Raw genomic sequence first — 27,037 nt, 5'->3', positions numbered from 1 at the left:
TTTTAATTTTCTTTCCTAAGCTTGAATTACAAAAACCTCTGCACCTGCTTGGTCATCCACTTTGTCACATATATGTACATACGTACATACATATGTACATGACAAAGTATATATATATGTATATATATATATACACACAAATATATATAAATAATCTTTCAGTACCTCATTTTCTAATATGCCTCACTTGAATAACTGAATTGAATCTCTTAGTTGAGGTAGATGCAGTCAGAACTGAATCTGCATGTATACAATTAATTAATGGCCCATTAGCTCGTAAGGAGAGTTTATGGTTCGGAAAGAATATGTGTATATTTATTGGTATCATAGTAATATATTGAGATGTAAAAGGTGACCCTGATTTTTCAAGTTACAAAAACATTATTACAGAAACAAAACAAAAGGAAAATTTCTCCCATCCAATTTAATCTTACCAAATTAAGCACTTTACTTTTTGTTTTAAGCTGTTTCTTAAGAAATACAGATTTTTCTTTATACCCATGATTTAGATGAATTACCCAGTTATATTGCTCAGTAATGGGCCAAATCACCCTCATCTACTCTGGTTATAGACCCCCAACGTCCTTAGAATATGGTATCATTTTAGAAAGTAGAGGATAAAAAGCGCACCTGTGCTAATAGCAGCTGTGATGGGAGGTTGGTTTGTCTACCAAAAATTCTTGCTATTTCATAGCCCTTCCGCCCAAGTTCAATTCAGGGAATAATTGCTGAGCATCATTCATTTGTATTTGAGTGCTCTTAGTGGTTTGGGTTGGCCTCAAGTCAGAGTACTGACTGTTGTGGAGGAGGTTAGTCGTATTGCAGGGCATGATGAGGCAGTGATAAGAATGATATGGAGGGGCTTCCCTGGTGGTGAAGTGGTTAAGAATCCGCCTGCCAATGCAGGGAACACGGGTTCGAGCCCTGGTCCGGGAAGATCCCACATGCCGCGGAGCAACTAAGCCCATGCGCCGCAACTACTGAGCCTGTGCTCTAGAGCCCACGAGCCACAACTACTGAAGCCCGTGCGCCTAGAGCCCGTGCTCTGCATCAAGAGAAGCCACTGCAATGAGAAGCCTGTGCACCGCAACGAGGAGTAGCCCCTGCTCGCCACAACTAGAGAAAGCCCACTTGCAGCAACAAAGACCCAACTCAGCCATAAACAAACAAACAAATAAATAAATTTATTAAAAAAAAAAAAGAATGGTATGGAGTGTTGGGGGAAGGAGGTAAGGTATAAGTCACCCCCAGGTGGGCAGAACTCAGCATACACTGAGTTCAGTTAATATTTTGAAACATCCCTCTTCTAATCCCCTGAATGTTGACTTGGAAACTATTGGCTTGGAAGATATCTTTTTCAAGAGAAAGTACAGATGTTATAAAACCAAAAAAAAAAAGTACTCATTCATGGCCATAAGCAAATTTTTACCCATGTTACAAGCAAGCAAGAAGGATGAAAAATGTCCCCTTCCAGATCTGTTTCTTTTGTTTCATCATCCATTCTCCTGGGTATCTTCAAGGTTCATTCCTACTCCATAAATTCTCAAAGTGTTGATTTCAAAAACCAGAAGAAAGAAAAAGGCAGGGGCCACATTTAAGGGAATATGGGAATAGAGGGGCTGGTAGGAAGGAAAGCTGGAAAAGCCAGCCCAGGAGTATTAATCCAGTGTTTACACAGTAAGGAGAGTGATTTCTTTATGTGGTTAGTAAATTTTCTGTGATGGAGATTTCTGAAAAGAAAGTTCTGAAATTATTTGAAAAGTGGCAGCATACATTAAGTATTAAACTTTTCAAGGAGACAATTTTGAAGAGCAGCATAGTTTTTGTTTAAGTGTTGACATGCTTATTTAGAAAAGAATTAGTCTTGCTGCAGATCATATTAAATGGTTTAAAATAGCTGATGAGTGGAACAGCTGTTGGTTGCAATTCATGATTCCATGATGAAGTGTAGATCTCTTGGTCCAGTTTTCAGTATCAAGTTGAGTTTTCTGTCTTTGATTCTAGCCACCATTTAAGTCAAACACTTTAGGGCTTGTTGAAGTCTCAGAAGTAACAATGTAGAGGGATCAGAGGATGATCATTTTAGTAAAAATAAAAGTTGATTCATGCATTTAAAGTCAGGTATTGTACATGCTATAATATCTGAAAGAAAATTGAAACTTCTAGTGTTCATGAGATGGCAACTCAAAAAAACAGACTTTACAGCTTTTGAGATACTAATTACACAACAACAGTCTGGCTTGTTGGAAAAGGAAAAGGAAAAAAAAGCGAGCCGAATAGTCCCAGGTCAGTTTCATTTACCTTTAAGATATTCCTTCCAAAGATAGATCATGGTGTAAATTGAGTGGAAATAGACTGGTGGGAACACTACTTATAGCTATAGACAGGGCTATGGTGTAAGTAATCAGTTGAAATAAACTGCTCAAAAAACTAAAAGCTTGATTTTTTTTTTTTTAAGGAACAGCTTTGGTTGGAGCACTCAGTAAAATGAAAGGATTAAAATGAAATTCTTATAACATACAGCAAGATTACAGGTGTAAATAATCATTAGAAAACGTCCATTTTCATAGGATATCTTCTTTCTTTAATAGTTTTACCGTGGATTTTGTTGATTTTTTCTAATCTTTTATCGTTTGCATTCTCTTGTAAATCCTTTCTTGTAATATTTAAAAATTGTTATTAAAAACTAATGAGGATTAATTTTTTAATTAAAATCGCTTTATAGGCAGCTTCCAGGAATATTTTTATTTCTGAAAGCAAGGTATATATAATCAAAGCTTTTTAATAAATAGGTTCATTTTCTTCCTCATATGGGAAATATCCTTTGTTTCATACAGTACCGTGTATTATTTCACACATATTCTTAACAGGTGTTTACCTCAAACTGTTTCTTTTTTAAATACTCAAGTGTATTCATGGACTACTACCCAGTGTTATAAACATAATCACCTTTCAATAGTACATTTATCCTTCACTCATAGGAAGAATAGTTTCTTTTACTGCTGAAGCTCATCAAGTGTTCTTTTTTTTCCTACCCATATGTTTTTAAAGTGATCAATTATCAGCAACGTTGCCTAAGTGCATTTATAATTCCGGTTATATTTATTTTAGTTACTCCTTCAGTAAATATTTTGGCATGTCTTCTGTTTGTACCTTTCTAAGGATCTTTTCACCTTACATTTTTAAATTTTTCATGGTAGTATGAGAATTATGAAGCATGAAAACATCTAAACGTCAGGATTGCATTATTTTATTTAGAATGTTAGCTTAATGTATAAACTCAGTTGCAAACGCTACTCTCAGGGTTTCTCCTGTGGTTGCTCTAAGTGAGCTGGTTGACTAATAAAATTATCTCTGAAGGACAAAGGTTGTAATCAGACCTAAAGGTTGTAATCAAACTCGATGCTCGGTTATGATGGCAGGGTGCAGATGAATACTTCTCAAAAGAATAATTCCTAAACATGTTCTGATTTTCTTATCAAGGTTTTCTTAGAATGAAAAGCTGCAAAACTGTATAATCTCAAATATATTTTAAGGTAGCTTGTGCTTTAAAAGGGTGAAAATTCCAAATCTCAATAAACAGTCAATAAATATTTAACTGAGTATCTACTATACTTCTAGATTGGTGTGGGGACCTTCAAAGACTATTAAGATATGGTTTTTGCCCTTAAGGAAATTTATGGTCCTTTTTAAAAAAACTTATTTATTTTTAATTTTTAAAAATTCTTTGGTTGTGTTGGGTCTTAGTTGTGGTACGCAGGATCGTCGTTGAGACACGCAGGGTTTTTTGTTGCAGCGCTTGGTCTCTTCATTTTGGCGCTCGGGCTTCTCTCTAGTGGCGGTGCACAGGTTTCTATCTAGTTATGGCATGCAGTTTTTTTCTCTCTCTAGTTGTGGTATGCAGTCTCTGTAGTTTGCAGCATACGGACTCTCTTGTTGAGGTGTGTGGGCTCAGTAGTTGTGATGTGGGGGCTTAGTTGCTCCGCGCATGTGGGATCCTAGTTCCCCCAGTCAGGGATCGAACCTGCATCCCCTGCATTGGAAGGCAGACTCTTTACCGCTGGACCACCAGGGAAGTCCCTATGGTCCTTTTTGAAGAGACAAGGTTAATAGCTATGAAAATTTAAATTCAGGAGTTTTAGAATAACTGATGTGAGGTTCTTGAAAGTGGTAATAATGAAGTTTGAAGCTGTTGCTCATGTGGCTTTGACTTGAGCTTAAATATTAAAGGAAATGATGTAAGACTTGTTCTGTTTATTTAGGTAACAGCAGATTGAGTTACTTTTCTGGGACTAATTCAAAAATTTTAGGCTACTCCTAGAATTTTAGGTTCCTAAGAGAATAATCTTTGGTTTAAATTATTTTGTAAGAATGTTTTATAAAAAGGGGATGTCCATCTCAAAATACTTTAATGTTATTTCATTTTAAAAAGTAATTTTTAGTATCTTTCCCTTCTGTGTGTATGTATTCTTTTTTTAAAATAGTTTTTTTCTTTTTTAAAATATTTATTCTTCTAATTTAATTTATTTTATTTTTGGCTACGTTGGGTCTTCGTTGCTGCGCTCAGGCTTTCTCTAGTTGTGGCGAGCAGGGGCTGCTCTTCGTTGTGGTTCGTGGGCTTCTCATCGTGGTGACTTCTCTTGCTGTGGAGCATGGGCTCTAGGCTCGCGGGCTTTAGTAGTTGTGGGGCCCAAGCTCAGTAGTTGTGGCGCATGGGCTTAATTGCTGCACAGCATGTGGGATCTTCTCGGACCAGGGCTGGAACCGTGTCCCCTGCATTGGCAGGCGGATTCTTAAGCACGGCGCCACCAGGGAAGTCCCTGAGTATTCTTTACTTCTCTACCTTTGCTCATGCTTTGCCCTCTGCTCATAATGCCTTTCTCTGACAACTGGGGCTTAACACCCTCTCAGCCCCCACATCCTACTCTACATTCCCGTGAAACCAGATCACTTGTCATCTCATCTATGAACATGACTTCCAATTTCAGTCATCTTCTGTTTTCCTGTAAGATTTTGTTTGCCCTGCCAGTCATGTTTGGTTATTCACTCATGTGGCTCTCCTCTTTCATATTGGTGCTTTTCTTGAGGATAGATGTTAATTACATGTGTATTTGGGATGCCTAGCATAATGTTGGACACATAGTAGATAGTTGTTGGATAAATTATTGAATTACCTAAATTTTCAGTGCTTAGAACTAGTGGTTGGTTTTTGATATTTGTATTGTAGATGGTTAAGTTATGTGGTCATCATTTTCATAGATATATCTAGGTTTACAGCTATAAGCCTTCGTCTTTCTCTATTTTCAGTAATAAAGAAACTCAGGGCTAATGGTGATTCATTTAACATGAGCTGATGAAAGTCATGAGCTTATTTAGTCTTATAAATCAGACAGAATTCATCAGAATTTACTGAAATATTAACCTTTAAACACTAACTTTTTTTTACAGAAAGTTTATATATAGTTTTTATAATTCTAAATCGAGATGTAATTTTTTAATTCATTCATTTAGCAAATATTTATTGAATGTCTTCTCAACTCTAGGCCCTCAGGTAGGCTTCGGAGATACAGTAGTGAGCAAGAAACACATAAGTTCATGGAGCTTTATTTAAAAACAAAAAGAATAAAGGTAAAGCATGAATATGCTGAATAATTCAAAATTTTAAACTTCTTTGGTTGATATAACTAAATTAGTTAAATTTAATTTAGATAATCGCATTTTATATGTCTAACTAATTTAGTTAAAATGTTATAATCAAGGTTTAGAATCCTTATGCTTTTAAAAATACAGGTAAATTGGAAATTTCTATTGATTTTGATGGTGATTACATTTAATACAGATGTAATTATGTATTTACAGAAAATCTATAATTAGCATCTTGAATTGGAGCTGGTTCACCTTACAGTGACTTAATAACTATCTGCTTCATTTACTTGTCTTTTTTTAAACTACTTTATTGGAGTATAATTGCTTTACATTGTTGTGTTAGTTTCTGCTGTAAAACAGAGTGAATCAGCAATACATATACATATATCCCCATATCCCCTCCCTCTTGTGTCTCCCTCCCACCCTCCCTATCCCACCCCTCTAGGTGGTCACAAAGCAACGAGCTGATCTCCCTGTGCAATGTGACTGCTTCCCACTAGCTATCTCTTTTATATTTGGTAGTGTATATATGTCAGTGCCACTCTCTCACTTCATCCCAGCTTTCACTTCCCACTCCCCGTGTGCTCAAGTGCATTCTCTACATCTGCGTCTTTATTCCTGTCCTACCCCTAGGTTCTTCAGAACCTTTTTTTTTTTTTAGATTCCATATATATGTGTTAGCATAGGGTATTTGTTTCTCTCTTTCTGACTTCACTCTGTATGACAGACTCTAGGTTCATCCACCTCACTATAAATAACTCAATTTTGTTTCCTTTTATGGCTGAGTAATATTCCATTGTATATATGTGCCACATTTTCTTTATCCATTCATCTGTCGATGGACACTTAGGTTGCTTCCATGTCCTAGCTATTGTAAATAGAGCTGCAATGAACACTGTGGTATATGACTCTTTTTGAATTATGGTTTTCTCAGGGTATATGTCCAGTAGTGGGATTTCTGGGTCATACGTAGTTTTATTTTTAGTTTTTTAAGGAACCTCCATACTGTTCTCCATAGTGGCTGTATCGATTTACATTCCCACCAACAATGCAAGAGGGTTTCCTTTTCTTCACACTCTCTCCAGCATTTATTGTTTGTAGATTTATTTATTTATTTATTTTTGCGGTACATGGGCCTCTCACTGTTGTGGCCTCTCCCGTTGTGGAGCACAGGCTCCAGACACGCAGGCTCAGCGGCCATGGCTCACGGGCCCAGCCGCTCCGTGGCATGTGGGATCTTCCCGGACCGGGGCACGAACCCGTGTCCCCTGCATTGGCAGGTGGACTCTCAACCACTGTGCCACCAGGGAAGCCCTGTTTGTAGATTTTTTGATGATGGCCATTCTGACTGGTGTGAGGTGATACCTCACTGTAGTTTTGATTTGCATTTCTCTGATGATTACTCATGTTGAGATCCTTTCATGTGTTTCTTGACAATTTGTATATCTTTTGGGAGAAATGTCTATTTAGGTCTTCTATCCATTTTTGAATTGGGTTGTTTGTTTTTTTTGATATTGAGCTGCATGAGCTGCTTGTATATTTTGGAGATTAATCCTTTGTCAGTTGCTTCCTTTGTAAATACTTTCTCCCATTGTGAGTGTTGTCTTTTTGTCTTATGATTTCCTTTGCTGACAAAAGCTTTTAAGTTTCATTAGGTCCCATTTGTTTATTTTTGTTTTTATTTCCATTTCTCTAGGAGATGGGTCAAAAAGGATCTTGCTGTGATTTATGTCATGGAGTGTTCTGCCTGTGTTTTCCTCTAAGAGTTTGATAGTGTCTGGCCTTATATTTAGGTCTTTAATCCATTTTGAGTTTATTTTTGTGTATGGTGTTAGGGAGTGTTCTAATTTCATTCTTTTACTTGTAGCTGTCCAGTTTTCCCAGCACCACTTATTGAAGAGGCTGTCTTTTCTCCATTGTATATTCTTGCCTCCTTTATCAAAAATAAGGTGACCATTTGAGCGTGGGTTTATCTCTGGGCTTTCTATCCTGTTCCATTGATCTATATTTCTGTTTTTGTGCCAGTACCATACTGTCTTGATTACTGTACCTTTGTAGTATAGTCTGAAGTCAGGGAGTGTGATTCCTCCAGCTCCGTTTTTCTTTCTCAAGATTGCTTTGGCTATTGTGTTTCCATACAAATTGTGAAATTTTTTGTTCTACTTCTGTGAAAAATTCCATTGGTAATTTGATAGGGATTGCATTGAATCTGTAGATTGCTTTGGATAGTATAGTCATTTTCACCATGTTGATTCTTCCAATCCAAGAACATGGTATATCTCTCCATCTGTTTGTATCATCTTCAGTTTCTTTCATCAGTGTCTTATAGTTTTCTGCATACAGGTTTTTTGTCTCCTTAGGTAGGTTTATTCCTAGGTATTTTATTCTTTTTATTGCAGTGGTAAATGGGAGTGTTTCCTTAATTTCTCTTTCAGATTTTTCATCATTAGTGTATTGGAATGCAACAGATTTCTGTGCATTAATTTTGTATCCTGCTACTTTACCAAATTCATTGATTAGCTCTAGTAGTTTTTGGTAGCATCTTTAGGATTCTCTGTGTATACGATCATGTCATCTGCAAACAGTGACAGTTTTACTTCTTTTCTGATTTGTATTCCTTTTATTTCTTTTTCTTCTCTGATTGCTGTGGCTAAAACTTCCAAAACTATGTTGAATAATAGCAGTGAGAGTGGGCAACCTTGTCTTGTTCCTGATCTTAGTGGAAATGGTTTCAGTTTTTCACCCTTGAAAACGATGTTGGCTGTGGGTTTGTCATATATGGCCTTTATTATGTTGAGGTAAGTTCCCTTTATGCCTACTATCTGGAGAGTTTTTATCATAAATGGGTGCTGAATTTTGTCAAAAGCCTTTTCCTGCATCTATTGAGATGATCTTATAGTTTTTATCCTTCAATTTGTTAATATGGTGTGTTATCACATTGATTGATTTGTGTATATTGAAGAATCCTTGCATTCCTGGGATAAACCCCACTTGATCATGGTGTATGATCCTTTTAATGTGCTTCTGGACTCTGTTTGCTAATATTTTGTTGAGGATTTTTACATCTATGTTCATCAGTGATGTTGGCCTGTAGTTTTCTTTTTTTGAGACATCTTTCTCTGGTTTTGGTGTCAGGGTGATGGTGGGCTCGTAGAATGAGTTTGGGAGTGTTCCTTCCTCTGCTATATTTTGGAAGAGTTTGAGAAGGATAGGTGTTAACGCTTCTCCAAGTGTTTGATAGAATTTGTGTGTGAAGCCATCTGGTCCTGGGCTTTTGTTTGTTGGAAGATTTTTAATCACAGTCTCAATTTCAGTGCTTGTGATTGGTCTGTTTATATTTCTTCCTGGTTCAGTCTGGGAAGGTTTCCTCTTCTAAGAATTTGTCCATTTGTTGCAGGTTGTCCATTTTATTGGTGTATAGCTGCCTGTAGTAATATCTCATGATCCTTTGTATTTCTGCAGTATCAGTTGTTACTTCTCCTTTTTCATTTCTAATTCTGTTGATTTGAGTCTTCTCACTTTTTTTCTTGATGAGTCTGGCTAATGGTTTATCAATTTTGTTTATATTCTCAAAGAACCAGCTTTTAGTTTTATTGATCTTTGATATTGTTTTCTTCATTTCTTTTTCATTTATTTCTGATCTGATCTTTATGATTTCTTTTCTTCTGCTAAGTTTGGGGTTTTTTTTGTTCTTCTTTCTCTAATTGCTTTAGGTATAAGGTTAGGTTGTTTATTTGTGATTTTTCTTGTTTCTTGAGGTAGAATTGTATTGCTCTGAACTTCCCTCTTAGAACTGCTTTTGCTGCATCCCATAGGTTTTGCACTGTCGTGTTTTCATTGTCACTTGTTTCTAGGTATTTTTTGATTTACTCTTTGATTTCATCAGTGATCTTTTGGTTATTTAGTAGCGTATTATTTATCCTCCACGTGTTTGTATTTTTTACTGTTTTTTCACTGTAATTGATATCTAGTCTCATAGCGTTGTGGACGGAAAAGATACTTGATACAATTTTAATTTTCTTAAATTTACCAAGGCTTGGTTTGTGACCCAAGATATGACCTATCCTGGAGAATGTTCCATGAGCACTTGAGAAGAAAGTGTATTCTGTTGTTTTTGGATGGAATGTCCTATAAATATCAATTAAGTCCATCTTGTTTAATGAGTCATTTAAAGCATGTTTCTTTATTTATTTTCATTTTGGTTGATCTGTCCATTGGTGAAAATGGGGTGTTAACGTACCCTACTATTATTGGGTTACTGTTGATTTCCCTTTTATGGCTGTTAGCATTTATCTTATGTATTGAGGTACTCCTATGTTTGGTACATAAATATTTACAGTTGTTTTGTCTTCTTCTTGGATTGATCCCTTGATCATTATGTAGTGTCCTCCTTTGTCTTTTGTAATAGGCTTTATTTAATAGGCTTTATTTTAAATAGACAAAAAGTCTATTTTGTCTGATACGAGAATTGCTACTCCAGCTTTCTTTTGATTTCCATTTGTGTAGAATATATTTTTCCATCCCCTCACTTTCCGTTTGTATGTGTCCTTAGGTCTGAAGTGGGTCTCTTGTAGACAGCGTATATACAGGTATTGTTTTTGTATCCATTCAGCCATTCTGTGTCTTTTGGTTGGAGCATTAAACCATTTACATTTAAGGTAATTTTCGATATGTATGTTCCTGTTGCCATTTTCTTAATTGTTTTGTGTTTGTTATTGTAGGTCTTTTCCTTGTCTTGTGTTTTCCTGCCTAGAGAAGTTCCTTTAGGATTTGTTGTAAAGCTCCTTTGGTGGTGCTGAGTTCTTTTAGCTTTTGGTTGTCTGTAAAGGTTTTAATTTCTCCGTCGAATCTGAGTGAGATCCTTGCTGGATAGAGTAATGTTGGTTGTAGGTTTTTCTCTTTCATCACTTTAAATATATCCTGCCACTCCCTTCTGGCTTGCAGAGTCTCTACTGAAAGAGCAGCTGTTAACCTTATGGGGATTCCCTTGTATGTTATTTGTTGCTTTTCCCTTGCTGCTTTTAATATTTTTGTTTGTATTTAAATTTTAATAGTTTTATTAATATGTGTCTTGGCGTGTTTCTTCTTGAATTTATCCTGTATGGGGCTGTCTGTGCTTCCTGGACTTGACTATTTCCTTTCCCATATTAGGGAAGTTTTCAACTATAATCTCTTCAAATATTTTCTCAGTCCCTTTCTTCTTCTCTTCTTGTTCTGGGAGCTCTGTAATTCAAATGTTGGTGCGTTTAATGTTGTCCCTGAGGTCTCTGAGACTGTCCTGAATTCTATTCATTCTTTTTTCTTTATTCTGCTCTGTGGTAGTTATTTCCACTATTTCGTCTTCCAGGTCTCTTATTTGTTCTTCTGCCTCAGTTATTCTGCTATTGATTCCTTCTAGAGAATTTTAAATTTCATTTATTGTGTTGTTCATCATTGTTTGTTTGTTCTTTTTTTCTTCTAGGTCCTTGTTAAACGTTTCTATTTTCTCCTTTCTATTTCCAAGATTTTGGATCATGTTTACTGTCATTACTCTGAATTCTTTTTCAGGTAGACTACCTATTTCCTCTTCATTTGTTTGGTCTGGTTTTTACCTTGATCCTTTACCTGCTGTGTATTTCTGTGTCTTCTCATTTTGCTTAACTTACAGTGTTTGGGGTCTCCTTTTCACAGGCCACAGGTTTGTAGTTCCCATTGTTTTTGGTGTCTGCCCCCAGTGGGTAAGGTTGGTTCACTGGGTTGTGTAGGCTTCCTGGTGGAGGGGACTGATGCCTGTGTTCTGCTGGATGAGGCTGGATCTTGTCTTTCTGGTGCGCAGGTTTGTGTCCAGTGTTGTGTTTTGGGGTGTCTGTGAACTTCTTATGATTTTAGGCAGCCTCTGTGCTAATGGTTGGGGTTGTTTTCCTGCCTTGTTGGTTGTTTGGCTTGGAGTGTCCAAAACTGGAGCTTGCTGGTCGTTGAGTGGCGCTGGGTCTTAGGGTTGAGACGGGAGATCTGGGAGAGCTCTGTCCGATTGTTATTACATGGGGCCAGGAGGTCTCTGGTGATCCAGTGTCCTGAACTCGGCTCTCTCACCTCAGAGGCTAAGGCCTGACACCGGCTGGAGCACCAAGACTGTTTTGGGAAGTCTGAGATCTTCTGCCAGCGTTCAGTAGGTGTTCTGTAGGAGTTGTTCCATATGTAGGTGTATTTTTGATGTATTTGTGGGGAGGAAGGTGATCTCCACGTCTTACTCCTGTGCCATCTTGAAGTTCTTCTGCTTCATTTACTTTTGTAAATAAAATAGTAAATGTCAGGACTTTCCTGGTGGCGCAGTGGTTAAGAATCCGCCTGCCAACGTAGGGGATACGGGTTTGAGTGCTGGTGCAGGAAGATCTCACATGCTGTGGAGGAAGTAAGCCCATGTGTCACAACTACTGAGCCTGTGCTGTAGAGCCCGCTAGTCACAACTACTGAGCCCGCATGCCACCAGTACTGAAGTCTGTGTGCCTAGAACCCATGCTCTGCAGTAAGAGAAGTCACCGCAATGAGAAACCCACGCACCATGAGGAAGAGTAGCCCCCACTCACCACAAGTAAAGAAAGCCCGCGCGCAGCAACAAAGACTCAATGCAGCAATCAATCAATCAATACATAAATGTAATAGCTAAGTCTTTCTGTTTCAAATAAACTTTAAAAGTTAACCTCAGTAAATATTAAAATACCATATTCCTTTAAATGGTATATTACATTTTTAAAGGAAAAAAATTCACATTCTACCCCTTGATTATGTGGAACATGCTTTAATGTTTCAAGGATGAAAAATGCATTTTCTGTAGAAAACAGATGAAATGGATTCTTGTTGACTCATGATTTAAATTGAGTCAGTTCAAGACAAATTGTGACGGGGCTTCCCTGGTGGCGCAGTGGTTGAGAGTCCGCCTGCCACTGCAGCGGACACGGGTTCGTGCCCTGGTCCGGGAAGATCCCACATGCTGCGGAGCGGCTGGGCCCGTGATCCATGGCCGCTGAGCCTGCGCATCTGGAGCCTGTGCTCCGCAATGGGAGAGGGGGCAACAGTGAGAGGCCCGCGTACCGCAAAACAAAAACAAAAACAAATTGTGACGAGTAAAGAGTTGCTCTTCTATTCCAAGAAGTAATGACTAACTGAAAAGTTATTTACATTCTATCTTACAATACATTATCTGAGTTTCTTGCCATATATATGCATTCTGAGTGCATTCTGAATGATCTTTGGGGTAGACAATAGGTATGTCATAGGTGTTAGAAAGTCGGGGATTAAGACATGTAACAACTCTGCAAATAAGTTATTATATAAAGTGACTATGTAGAGTGACTGTATAGAATATCAAGGTTAAATGACATATTTGAAAGCAAACTCAAAAAAAACATTGTTATTAATGCAAGGTTGTTATTATTAGAGATGGTATTTTCTATTTTATTGAGAATATGGGACAGTTTTAAGATTCAAAATTTCTGGCTTGAATATTTTCTGTGAACTGTAATATATATTGAGTCCCTTCTGTTACCCTCTCTCTCTCCTAGTCACTCTTTGGCTGTTAATGCTGCCTGTAGTCCAGGGTAACACTTTCTTGGCGAAAGGAAGGTTAACAATCCTTAAACAAAGGAGTTAAAGACATGAACCTCATTGTAGCTGCCCCTCCCTCCCACCCTCTGTTCCTTCTTTCATTCCTTTATTCCTTCTGAATTTATAGAAGATTATTGTTAGTGAAAGCTGTAGAGGGAAAACAGATAATAATATAAACTTTATTTTTTTAATACAGAAGTTTTACTCCATAGTTTCTTAGCCCCAGACCTTGAGATTGGATTTGTTTTAGAATACATAATTTCTTGAATTTAAAAAACTTGAGTTAGTGATATGTACTGTATATTGTATAACATTCCCCAGAGTGATCTGTGGTAGAACCCTGTAATCATATAGGGCAGTATTTTTGAATTGAAACGTATTAACATACACATTGAGTGGGATAAATAAGGACTATAATTATCCTTGTTTCAGTCTAGGTCATGTTTTACCAATAAATAAGTTATGTAAATTTTGGTTTTCAGAATGTTTTGGATTTTAGAATATTTTGATAAGGAATTATGGACTTCTCCCTCTTTGTTTTAATGTTCCCAAAGGTCTGTAGAAACTATTCTTGTGAAGAGAGGAAGACCTTTTTTTTATCTTCATGAACCATATGTATGCCTGGTTGAGATAATGTGTATATATAAAAACACATTTATACAATATACATATGTGTACATATACATATATACAAATTTAGGGGAGCACGTGCATGTTGTGTTTGTGTGTGTGGCACAGAGAGAGAGAGAGGAAGGTGAGTGGGGGGAGGGAGGGGGAGAGAAGTGTGTGTTTGTGGATGGTAGGGACAGGGTAGGGATGGGGAAGGGGGAATCGTGATCTGGGTCTGTGTAGCTGTTTCACCCTTGTGCTAGCTTGGATTTGGTTACTAACATGGTGTGAAATAAAACCTTAGTTGCAGTTTCACAGCTTTGTTAGCACTTAAGCTTATCACTAACAAATTCTCTTGAGAGAGATAAAACCTAGAAATTCTGTGTAAAATTACAATCAGAATGTTCTGTGTGCCATACAAAATAACAGTAAAAATTTTTACAGTCAAAACAGAGTATGACTTAAACTACTTCTTACTAATCCTAAAGGAGTATGGTGTTTTATAGTCACTCAAAGAAGCAGTTTTATTTTGCCTATTTAATAATTAGTGAGTAGACTGTGGTTCAAGACAGGAAGTGAAGAATGCCTGAGCCAGTTGGAGTGGTAATAGTAATTTAGGTAAGCAGAAACTAATGTTCCGAATTGGAAATAGACCAGGGCATTGGGGATTAACACCATCCCGTTATGAAAAGTCTCATGAGATCTCAGATGACCTCAAGAGGCTTGCACTTTTGTTTGTAATTGTTTATAAGAACCTTTGTAAGATTGTTCTAAGAGACTATGAAAAATACTCAGGCTATATAATATTGCTTACCAGTAAATGTGGTAGAAATTACCTTTCTTTCTATTCAGTTGTAGAGCAACTTATTTTAGGCCCTGAATCAGTCAGATGAAATGAACTCTTGGGTTGAAATGCTATATTTCTTTTTAAATATCAAAACCGTTAGTATTTCTTAAGTTTAAGGCCCCTAACCTTTACAAACATTACTGTATGAGAAGATAAACTTTCATACCCTTCCAGTACTTGTATGATGCCTTTTCTCCAATCTCTGTGTTCTTTGCTGACAACAGCAGTTGTATGTACTTTGTGAGGTCAATAAATGCTGATTTCTGCAAGAAGAAAGCTCTTAGGAAGTGAGCTTAGTTGTGAAGGGGAAGCACAAAGATTGAGGTAATTGAATGAGAAGTCTTGCAAAGGATTATTTAAAAGTGTGAGTCAGAAGCCAAATTAATATTACTTCCCTTGGGTCTCCCAATCTTCATGTGTATATCATGATTTATTTTGGCTTACCTGGTTAGTTTATACAGATATGTGGATGGTAGTGAACTGGCATTATCAAATTCTCTTCTTTTTCATACCCAAAGCTGAATATGTATGCTTGTAACTGTAGTTCTTGTTTTCATAAAAAATGTACTAATAAATTTAAAGCCATGTAATTTAAGGCTATAAAATAGATGGCATTTAGTGAAGAAAGGTTGACCTTATAGTGTATCTTTATTTACCCCATGATTCCTACTTAATTGAAATCTACCTTTTTATGATTCCTTTTAGGATACCAAGGCTTATGAATTCTACTGTAACCTGCTTAATTCTGAATAATTATTTTTCCTATTTAAATGGAGAGCTAAATGCCCAAAAGGTGTTTCCTGTAGTTTTTCTTAAATGACAGAATTTAGAAGTTATTATGTAGAAAAACCAACTAGACCAACTATGAGGTAGAGGGAATTTTAGTTATGAGGTTTTTATTGTTTATTAAATTAAACTGTGTGGTTTGGAGAGTGGGCAGAAAGGGAAGAGGAACATTTTGAAATTATGCCTTACAGGTTTCAGTATTTTGTCAGCTTTTTGTGATGCTATAGATGACTGTAATTTGAAACTTGAAATCTGAAATGTTTGTGGATTAGATGATTCACATACTGTTGGGTTTTCCACATGGCTTAAATTCTTTATAGAAACAGTTTTACAGACACATAGCATGAGGACAGGATCATATTTATTCTATAGGATTTGAAAACCAGTGACCTATGTTCTAAGAAGATCAAAGTCTGGTTTTATTCAACATTGTAAAAAAATTGCCTTATATGCCTTATATTATTGGTTACATTTCAGTTTTTTGATGTGTGTATTATCAATGTTGACTCAAATTAACTGAAAGTGTCGACAGAATCACAGGAAAAAATTTGAAATCATGTTGTAAATAAAATTTAAATACTACTTTTAAAAATAAAACTATACGCTTACAGACTGTTATGTATGATCTGTGTTTCCATGAGGAAATGTTGATTAAGTACTTTCCATTTTGGTATTACAGTATGTCCTGTTGTAAGTTGCTGACTGTGGAAAAATCTTTTAAGTCAAAAAAGCTGCTCAGCTTAAACCCCTAGATTTACTATGGCAGAAACCAGAAATAGAAATCTACCAGCAATTTTATAATCTATTGAATTTCTGTACATCTTTTAGAGTAAGTTAGTTTTAAAAGAAGTTGTTGACTGTAGAACTGAATTACATTTGTATATCCTTGTACACAAAGGATCTTACTTGATTTACTAAATACATGTCTGCAGTTTTTTCAAAAAAGGAAGCCCTAGCCTAGAGTGACAGAATTTTCTGTTTAGTATACTTGTGAGAGATGTTGTTAACCTATAAAATAAACTAATTAAATATGATTCTGACAAAACTTGTTTATATGTAATATTTAGCAGGATAGATTTATTTTGGATGAAACAAAAAGTCTTCAAAATCTATTTTCTGTTAAATGAGTAGCTTATCTTTGTATTTTTTGAGGGTATTTGACTATCCTTGATAACAGAAAAAAGAATCTGGATTTGTAATATTAGTCTACCTAAGTAAGACAAGTTTTTTGAGGATACTTGAATTTTGATGTCTGCTTACAAAGTGCAGTAATTCAGTGTTAAGTGAGATTAAGTCTGCTGTTAAATTATTCCTAATAGGGGCTGTAGAATGTGGTTTTGTCTTATGAATAAATGTTTTAAGTTTCTTGTTTAGTGCTTGCTTCTGTTATTAAGAGAAGAGGAAGACAAGGACAGCTTCATGTAGCTGCCGTTTTACATGAAGTTAAGACTCTTGTCAGTGTTAAGTAGCTGTGGAATCTTTATTTCTTTGTAGTAGTTTTGGTGCATGGCGTGATCAATAATTTTTACTTTCAAAAAGCTGTTATTTTTTAAAAAAACAAAAACGGGCTTCCCTGGTGGCGCAGTGGTTGAGAGTCCGCCTGCTGATGCAGGGGACACGGGTTCGTGCCCCGGTCCGAGAGGAGCCCACATGCCGTGGAGCAGCTGGGCCCGTGAGCCATGGCCGCTGGGCCTGCGCGTCCGGAGCCTGTGCTCCACGGCGGGAGAGGCCATAGCGGTGAGAGGCCTGCGTACTGCAAAAACAAAAAAACAAAAACAAAAAGCTGTTATTGTTACATTTTAATGATTCAATTTATTTACCAATTAACATTGTACCAAAAGGGAATAGAAATGTGGGTGGCACTTGGGGAAAAAAGCTGTTGTTTGTAGTCTGATAATGTGCTATTTTAAGTTTATGCTTTGGGAGAATTAAATTTGGACTTTGACATCATTCAGAAGTAAGACTTAGATGCATTTTCAAGAAAAACCCAGGAAATAAACTAGCGTGAAGGCTGGTTTTTGTTTCAGAACACAGTGAAGATGTGACTTTTAAAACGCCTTCTAGGGGCTTCCCTGGTGGTGCAGTGGTTGAGAGTACGCCTGCCGATGCAGGGGACACGGGTTCGTGCCCTGGTCCGGGAAGATCCCACATGCCGCGGAGCAGCTGGGCCCGTGAGCCATGGCCGCTGAGCCTGCGCGTCCGGAGCCTGTGCTCCGCAGCGGGAGAGGCCACAACAGTGAGAGGACCGCGTACCGCAAAAAAAGAAAAAAAAAGCCTTCTAACCATTCAAAGTAAACCTCTCATTTATCAAGTTAGAGTTAAATTGTTCACAGTGACATATACATTAGTATGTCATCTTATGTTTACAAAGTTAATGATGTGTTTCAAAATAACAGCTAAAACATATAAGCAATAATTATTGAACAAGGAAATTAAAATACTATTCATGAATACAGTGAAGATTGCTCATTGTACCTTAGTGTTAGCAGAATATTTTAATAGCAACATTTTATTTTCTATCAGTAAAAGTATAATTTTGTTTGAACTGTTAACACGAAATTATTCTGTCCAGTATGACTTTAAATGTTAATGCTATAGTTACAGAGAGCATGTGGAGTGTGCATAGAATGTACTTGGGCTTTTAATCACCATTTTTAAAATGTTTGAAAGATACATTAAAGCTAACATGAATATAGTAGACAATTAATATTTGAATTGAACTTCAAATTGTATTAAGATCTTGTAGTGTGCCTGAACATTAATTACAAAGTAGTGACTGAGAGTTCAGACCAACAACTCTGACTTTTGATAAGCAGAACAGAGGAGCTTCTTTATGTATGGTGAAAGATGTAAAAACATCATTTTACTTAACAGTTTGACTAATAGATATTGGTGAATACCAAAGTATTACTGAACCTGTATGTACATAACCACATGAGTACAATTCATGTCACTGATACCTTTGTTCTATACGTTCTCGTAAAAGTACAGTGTAATCTTTTTTTTTTTGCGGTACGCGGGCCTCTCACTGTTGTGGCCTCTCCCGTTGCAAGAGCACAGGCTCCGGACATGCAGGCTCAGCGGCAATGGCTCACGGGTCCAGCTGCTCCACGGCATGTGGGATCTCCCCGGACCGGGGCACGAACCCATGTCCCCTGCATCGGCAGGCAGACTCTCAACCACTGCACCACCAGGGAAGCCCCACTGTAATCTTTTAAAACTAATTCCTGGTTCTAACAAAGATATGCTCACTTAAGAAAATTTGGAAAGTACAGAAAAAAAGGTGAAAACATTTATAAAGATATGTTAACTATATTTTGACATTTTTATGTTGATTTTCTATGTGCTTTCTCATGTGTATCTATATTGTACATGTTTATACCAACATTTAAATTGGGACCATACTGCTTCTGTAATGGTATTAGATTTTAACACTGGAAATATTGGTTCTTTTTTTTTTTTTTTTTTTTTTTTTTTTGCGGTACGCGGGCTTCTCACTGCTGTGGCCCCTCCCGTTGCGGAGCACAGGCTCCCGATGCGCAGGCTCAGCGGCCATGGCTCACGGGCCAAGCCACTCCGTGGCATGCGGGATCCTCCTGGACCGGGGCACGAACCCGCCTCCCCCGCATCGGCAGGCGGACTCTCAACCACCACGCCACCAGGGAAGCCCGGAAATATTGGTTCTTTATAAGCATATTTACATGCTATAACTAGAATTTATAGGGGAACATAGTTTTTGCTTTGAGAGAGAAGAGGTCAGCAAGTTTTTTCTGAAAGGGCCAAATAGTAAAATATTTTGGGCTTGGCAGTCCAAGAACAAAATTCAGGATAGAATACAGATTCTCATAACCATTTAAACTGTAACCATTAAAAAATTTCAAAACCATTCTTAACTTGTGGGACTTAAAAAAATAGACAGCTCTCTGGATTTTACCCATCAGATGTAGTTTGCCATACTCTGCTTTAGAAGATTATTTGCTTGTATTTTATTTATATTTTACAATGTGTATGTGTCTAAATCTTTCTTTAACAGTTCTTGACATTACTACCTCAAAGGCACTGAGCCGGCCACTGTGTTAAAACCCAAGGACCCAGATTGTAATTCTAGTCTTATTGCTGCAGGAATCAGTTTCCTGGTTCCTAGAGGGAATGCTAACTTTGACTTAGTAAGTTATGGTACTTGCTGTCTCTGTAGTAGAAAAACTGGCTGAGCTTACAAGTGAAGATAATTCAGCCTTTACAGGAAATAGGAAAGTGTTATACTTGGGTCTGATTCTAGGAGATGAGGATATTGTGTAGGAGGTGTGAGACCTACCTGGAGGTGTTATTTAGCCTTAAAATGTCAAGGCTGCCCTCCCAAATCTAGTTCTCCTTGACCTGGCTGTGTTCCCTTTTTAGTATCCATTTTTCTAACTTCAGAGACAGAACTAAATAATCATGTATGGATGTTAGTATATTATATGGATGTTATATTATTAAGTTATTATATATGAACGTAAAGGAGTAAAGATGGAAAAGATAGAAAAAATAAAGAAGCTAAAAATAAATGTCAAAAAGCACTTTTTCTTGTCTTAGGATAAAGATTGTATCTTAAAATGTATCCGGAAGGGAAAAACTGCTGTTGGTATTGCAATGATACTGTTTATTGTTAAGCATAGTTTTTTGTGCATGTGTGTAAATATTATAGTTTCTATTTTCATTTTATGTGCAAAGCTTTTCCAGTTAACGCTTGTCTGTTTGTTGTTATTTATGATGTCGTCAATGAAAGAAAATGTGTTTGGAGCAGAACAGTAGATTTTAAAATAAGATTTCATGCTGTTATTTCAAGCTGTATCCCTAGTGATATGATACAAAAGCCAGTGTTCTGCTTCTTTTCTTGGGGCATGTTTACAAACTTACTTACAGACTCATAGTTATTGGACAATTGTAAACTGAAGCTTTATTCAAACAAAGCTTTGTTATTAAGATGATTTTCCTTTATGGTGCTTGTATTTGGCAGGAACATTTAGAGGGATAGAGTGCTTGTATTTTTATTTGCCCTTCTAACCAGCAGTTTAAATACTGAATCCACACATTTGAGTGGTAAATCCTAGATTGCATTTCATAGCTTCTGTTCCCTGTAATATTGGAAGTACTTGTTTTAATAAGAAAGGAGTGATAATTAGTTTCTAACATGGAGGGGTTTGCTGTTTTTAATACTGCTGTACTTGTCTGTTGGCCTGTAACATCGTTCCTGCAGAAAAGAACTTGGAGCAGAAGTAGTATGTGTTTCAGTGGGCCAATGTGTTCTTCTTGGAGTATGTTTTGGAATATTGCCAAACTTTTAAGAATTTATTAACAACTTTGACCAGAACACCTAAATTAAAAATTTCTTATAATTCTTTAGATTTGTTAACTGAATTCTCAGGTGTTTGCTTTAATTTCCCAGGCCTATATGGAACTAGGTCATGGAATGAAATAGGATATTCCTGACCCACCATCTTACTCACTATAGTTTTTCCATTAATGGTAAAGGATTTGTACTGACTTATGCGACCATCCTTCCCTGATTCCTTTGCCTTTTTCCTCTCTTCTGCCTTCATCAGTCCTTCCTTCCCATTCAGTGAGTAGTGTCTTACACTGGACAAAATTAAATGGTTGACCAGATCTAGGGACATAGGAAAAAGCTGAATATTAAACTTGCATAGAAAAGGATTAAACTTGTGACCTTATGTTATCTTCCACGTGATTTTAATTGCTACATTATAATGTCTTAATTTATTCAATTCAAAATTTTAATTGGTTAACAATAAAGTATGGGCCTATTTAAAGTTTGAAGGAAATAAGATCTCATTAGTGTGCGTTATGAAAAATGTCTTCTTTAGTCTGTGGGTATAGAAATCTGCCTACTGCTTGAATGATGATGGTCTAAAAATTTAAAACACATTTAGGGTTAATAAGTTTTTATGGCAAAGTATTTAATATTTTTTAAAGAAATGAAAAGCACTACTAATTTTTGTGTACATTAATTCCTTTGAAATGCTCTTGCCAGAACCACGAAGTTGAATCTCATATGAATAAATAACTGTATTATGGTGCTCTTTTTAAATTTATCATCATTGACCAATACATGTACAAAACTGTCTTATAACACTTGGAGTAGAGATAAAGTAAGTTGGTTAAAACAAGTCAACAGAGAAGTTTTTAGATTATTATAGAGACAGACACCTTTGTTTTGTGATTCCTTTGATTTTTTTTAAAAAAATTGCCCTCCTTAAACTTTAAGTCTTGCTCTGAAATCCAAGCCCACTTAAATTTTGTTGCCATACGCTTTCTGCTTTTGATCTTTTTTGTTGTTTTTTAAAACTAAATTTTAAAACTTCTCAGTCAGCAGCCAGTTTGGAAGAGTTTAAGGGTCACTCTTTTGAAAGAAGATATGTCCTTAATGATTTTAACTTGAGTCGGCTATTGAAAGTTATTTAACATTTCCTTGAATGATGACTCTTAATTAGTCAGCTGTAAATGGATCACCCACATAAATACCCGGTGATGTGCCCATTATGTCATTGTGATTTCTGTAAAGAGTAAGGAAGCAGAGTCCTTTTTTTTTTTAGTTTTTAAAACATTTTATTTTGAAAAATTCCCCCCACAGGAAGATATAAAGTTGGATGAGCTGCATCACTTAGATTTAATTCTAAATATCACATTATCCTTTTATCATTTTAATTATTTCAATATTTTTATAATTAAATATAGTCTGATTATATTTAATAACATTACAGACACCATAACATTTAATATTTTTAATATTTTTTTCTTTCAGTTTTATTTAGATATTATTGACATACAGCACTGTATAAGTTTAAGGTGTACAGCATAATGACTTGACTGGCATATATTGTGAAATGATTACCACAGTAAATTTAGTTAACATCCATTATCTCATGTAGATACAAAATATAAGAAAAAAGAATGGTTTTTCCTTGTGATGAGAACTTTTAGGATTTACACTCTTAGCAACTTTGATATACCATAAGCAGTGTTAATTATAGTTATCATGCTATACATCACATCTACAGTACTTATTTATCTACAGGTAAGTTTGTACCTTTTGACCACCTTCATCCTATCTCCTCCCACCTCTGGGAACCACAAATCTGATCTCTTTTTCTATGAGCTTGTTTGTTTTTTAGATTATAATGTAAGTGAGATCAAACAGTATTTGTTGTTCTCTGACTTATTTGACTTAGCACAAGGCCTTCAAGGTCTATCTTTGTTGTTGCAAAGGGCAGGATTCCCTTCTTTTTTATGGTGAATAGTGTTCCATTGTGTACATGTATCACATTTTCTTTATCTGTTTATCTGATGGACGCTTAGGTTGTTTTCATGTCTTGACTATTGTAAATAATGCTGCAGTGAATATGGAGGTACAGATAACTCTTCAACATGGTGATTTGGTTTCCTTCAGATGTATGCACAGAAGTGGACTTCATATATCATATGGTGGTTCTATTTTTAATTTCTTTGAGGAGTCTCCATACTGTTTTCCATAGTAGCTGTGCCAGTTCACAGTCTCGCCATTGCACAAGGGTTCCCTTTTTTCCACATCCTTGCCAGCATGTTATCTCTTGTCTTTTGATGATAACCATTCTAACAGGTATGAGGTGATAATCTCATTTTGGTTTTGATTTGCAGTACCCTAATGGTTAGTGATGTTGATCACCTTTTCATGTACCTGTTGGCTATTTCGATATCTTCTTTGGAAAAATGTCTATTCAGGTCCTTTGCCAAATTTTTAATTGGATTATTTGTTTTTCTGCTACTAAGTTGTGTGAATTCTTTATATATTTTATATATTAATGCCTTATCAGATATATGATTTGCAAATATTTTGGTCTTTTGTGGTTCCATATAAGTTTAAGGATTATTTTTGCTATTTCTGTAAAAAATACCATTGATAGGGATTACACTGAATCTGTAGATGGCTTTGGGTTGTATGGATATTTTAACAGTATTAATTCTTTTGATCCGTGAACATGTAATTTGTGTCTTAAGTGGAGTCCTTATTTTCTGATAGTGCTGTATAAAGTTTTGAAACTTGCAGTGATAGTCTGTAATCATAAAAGCTTTTCAGTAGTATTATGACTGCCTTTTCATTACCATGTGAATTAGGGTTTTTTTTTCGTAAATGGAAGGAGAACTCATAGGAGGACTGTTTTTTAAATTTTAGTTTACCGACATCTTCTGATAAGGATGTTAGAGGAGTCCATGTGTTAGAATTGAGTAACTGAGAATAGAAGTTAGAGGATAATTTCATTTTCAGGTATGATAGATGAAGTGCACACTCTTATTTCTCCCTCTGAATGCATTTATAAAACCTGGACAGGGCTTCCCTGGTGGCGCAGTGGTTAAGAATCCACCTGCCAATGCAGGGGACATGGGTTTGAGCCCTGGTCTGGGAAGATAACACATGCTGTGGAGCAACTAAGCCCGTGCACCACAACTACTGAGCCTGTGCTCTAGAGCCCGCGAGCCACAATTACTGAAGCCTGTGCGCCTAGAGACTGTGCTCCGCAACAAGAAAAGCCACTGCATTGAAGAGTAGCCCTTGCTCACCACAACTAAAGAAAGCTCGCATGCAGCAACGAAGACCCAAGGCAGCCCCCCCCCCCAAAAAAAAACCACCTGGACAAAATGGATGGAACAGCTATTTGAGGACTCTGCTGAATAATTAATAACATGTGGCTTGGGGAAGAAGACTAGAACCTAAAGTATCGTCAAACTGACTGTTTACGATTTTTTTCTTTCCACTGTTCCTGAAGCTGAATTTAACACAATTTGAAGGCTACAGGTGGGCACTTAGGTATAGACAGAGAGCTCCACAAAAAAAGCCCACTACTTCCCTGGTGGCGCAGTGGTTGAAAGTCCGTCTGCCGATGCAGGGGACACGGGTTTGTGCCCTGGTCTGGGAAGATCCCACATGCCGCAGAGTGGCTAGGCCTGTGAGCCATGGCTGCTGAGCCTGTGTGTCCGCAACGGGAGAGACCACAACAGTGAGAGGCCTGCATACAGAAAAAAAAAAAAAAAAAAAGCCCGCTAGTTCTGGCTCAAGGAGTGGGAAGGATAATGCTCAGTGTGAATGTGGAAATTTCGTCTTTTTTTTCCTGTTCTCATGCCATAGTCCTAAGTAACCCTGTGGTGATTGCAGTAGCCTGCAGCCAAAACACTGAGGGCTAGGAACCTCCCTCTTCAACTGGCAAACCCTCATTACTTTCCACCCTCCTTTCTGTCCTTCCACCCCTTGGCCCCAGAGCAGGTACAATAGCAGAACTTTGTGACCAAGCAGGTTACCTAACGCCCCAGGTTCTGGCTGAGGAAATGAAAAGAGATGCCTGATGGAATTTGAAAGTATTGAGATCATGTAGAGAGAGAAACTTGGGAAAACAATACCGTAAAGTTTTTTATGGACTCCTGGGCTTGCCCCTCAGCTGTACATACATGGTAATAACAGACTACTGCTCAAGTCCTAGACAGTAGTATCCTGATTATTGGATAATACAGAGTGGGACAGATTCAAATAGCACAGCAAAGGCTTTGAAAATTGAACTGATAATGGAACCATGCCCATAGCAGCCATATTAGAACTTGCAGCCTGAACCCTAATCATGTCAATCACCTGTTAAAACAAAAATAGTAACATTATCCACTGAATTTAAACAAGAACCAGAATTTTGTAACATAATATTTAAAATGTCCAGATTACAATCCAAAATTATCTAACATATGAAGAACCAGGAAAATTCAGTTCACATGGGGAGAAATGATAAATGTATACCATCATGATACAGATGTTGAAATTATATAATGGAGACTATATAGTAGCTATTTCACAAATGTTCCAGTGAACTATTGTGGATGCTATTGAAATAAGTGGAAAAGTAGAACATCTCAGCAGAGAAAGAGAAGATATAAAAAAGATACAGAATTGTTAGAATTGAAAAATGCAGTAAGTGGGAAAAACCCACTGGATGACTCAATTGCAAAGGGAGAATAAATTTTTAAAAATTGAACAGAGCCTCAGAGAACTATGGGAAAATAACAAAATGTTAGATATTTCAAGACATTTTGAGAAAGAATGTGGTGCTGAAAAATACTTGAGTAATGGCCCAAAACATCACAAATTTAGTGAAAGATGTAAACATACAGAATCAGAGAACCTGAAACAGTTATGATAAACCCAAAGAAATCCATTCCTGGACAGGTCATAATAAATCTGAAAACTGAAAACAAGAGGAAAATCTTGAAAGCAACCAGAGAAAAATGACACATAACCTGTGGGGGAGCAGTGATTCGAATGATTGAGGGATTCTCATCAGAAACTGTGGAGGCAAGAAGAAAGAGGCAAAACATTCTTAAAGTGCTGAAAGAAAAACACTGTCCATAACCAGCAAAAATATTTTTTAGAGATGAGAGTGACATAAGGACATATTCAGATGAAGGAAAACTGAGAGTATTCATTGCCAGAAGACCAGATCTAAAATTTGCTGAAGAATGTTCTTAGGACAGAAGGGTAAATGAAACCAGAAGGAAACTTGGACATCAGGAATAAAAGAAGATCAACAGGAATGGTAAATATCTATGTAAATATCATAGACTGAGTTCTTTAAAACATATTTGATAGTGGAAAGCAAAAATTAACAACATTGTCGAGACTTCTGTGGTGGCGCAGTGGTTAAGAATCTACCTGCCAATGCAAGGGACATGGGTTCGAGCCCTGGTCCAGGAAGATCCCACATGCCGCGGAGCAACAAAGCCCGTCTGCCACAACTACTGAGCCTTCTCTCTAGAGCCTACGAGCCACAACTACTGAGCCTGCACGCCACAACTACTGAAGCCTGCGCACCTAGAGCCCGTGCTCCACAACAAGAGAAGCCACCACAGTGAGAAGCCTGCGCACCGCAACGAAGAGTAGCCTCCAGTCGCTGCGAGTAGAGAAAGCCTGCACAGCAACAAGGACCCAATGCAGCCATAATTAATTAATTAATTAATTAATTAATTGTAAAGTTTTTTACAATTTTTTCTGATGTGGTTTTCAGTGAATATGATGTAATACATCTATTAAGTGTAAAATATTGATTCTAAGTAGACTCTGAAAAGTTAAATATGTATGTTGTTGTCCCTGCAACCACTGTTTACAAAATATTAGAATCACAGTGGATAAATTAAAATAGAATATTAAAAAATGCTAAACACAAAAGAAGGCAGAAGAGGGAAAATAAAGGGAACAAGCAGAAAACAGTCAAATGTAGATATAAATTCTTACATATCAGTAATTACTTTAAAATTTTAAATGCTATAAACACATTAATTAAAGAGATTATTAGAGTGCATTAAAGAATGACCCCATTGTATGCTATTAGAAACTTACTTCAAATAAAATAATATAGGTGGGTTGAAAGTGAAAGGATGGGAAAAGATATACCATGCAAACACCAATCAAAAGAAAACTGGTGGCTATATTAAGCAATCAAAATAAACTTTAGAGCAAAGGTAATTACCTAGGATAAAGAGTAGCATTACATATTG

The 27,037-nt window shown here is 36.7% G+C and overlaps 1 protein-coding gene and 1 pseudogene across 4 annotated transcripts in view; one reads left to right on the top strand and one right to left on the bottom strand.

Annotated features, from left to right (window-relative positions):
- Positions 1-27,037, top strand: part of TCF12 (transcription factor 12) — a 380,372-nt gene that overhangs the window by 62,298 nt on the left and 291,037 nt on the right. The gene's annotated exons all lie outside the window — the stretch shown is intronic.
- Positions 1-27,037, bottom strand: part of LOC132420966 (Krueppel-like factor 4 pseudogene) — a 116,669-nt pseudogene that overhangs the window by 44,612 nt on the left and 45,020 nt on the right.

Source organism: Delphinus delphis, chromosome 2 (genome assembly GCF_949987515.2).
Source record: "Delphinus delphis chromosome 2, mDelDel1.2, whole genome shotgun sequence".
Taxonomy (NCBI): domain Eukaryota; kingdom Metazoa; phylum Chordata; class Mammalia; order Artiodactyla; family Delphinidae; genus Delphinus; species Delphinus delphis.
This window is presented reverse-complemented; position numbering and strand designations above follow the sequence as displayed.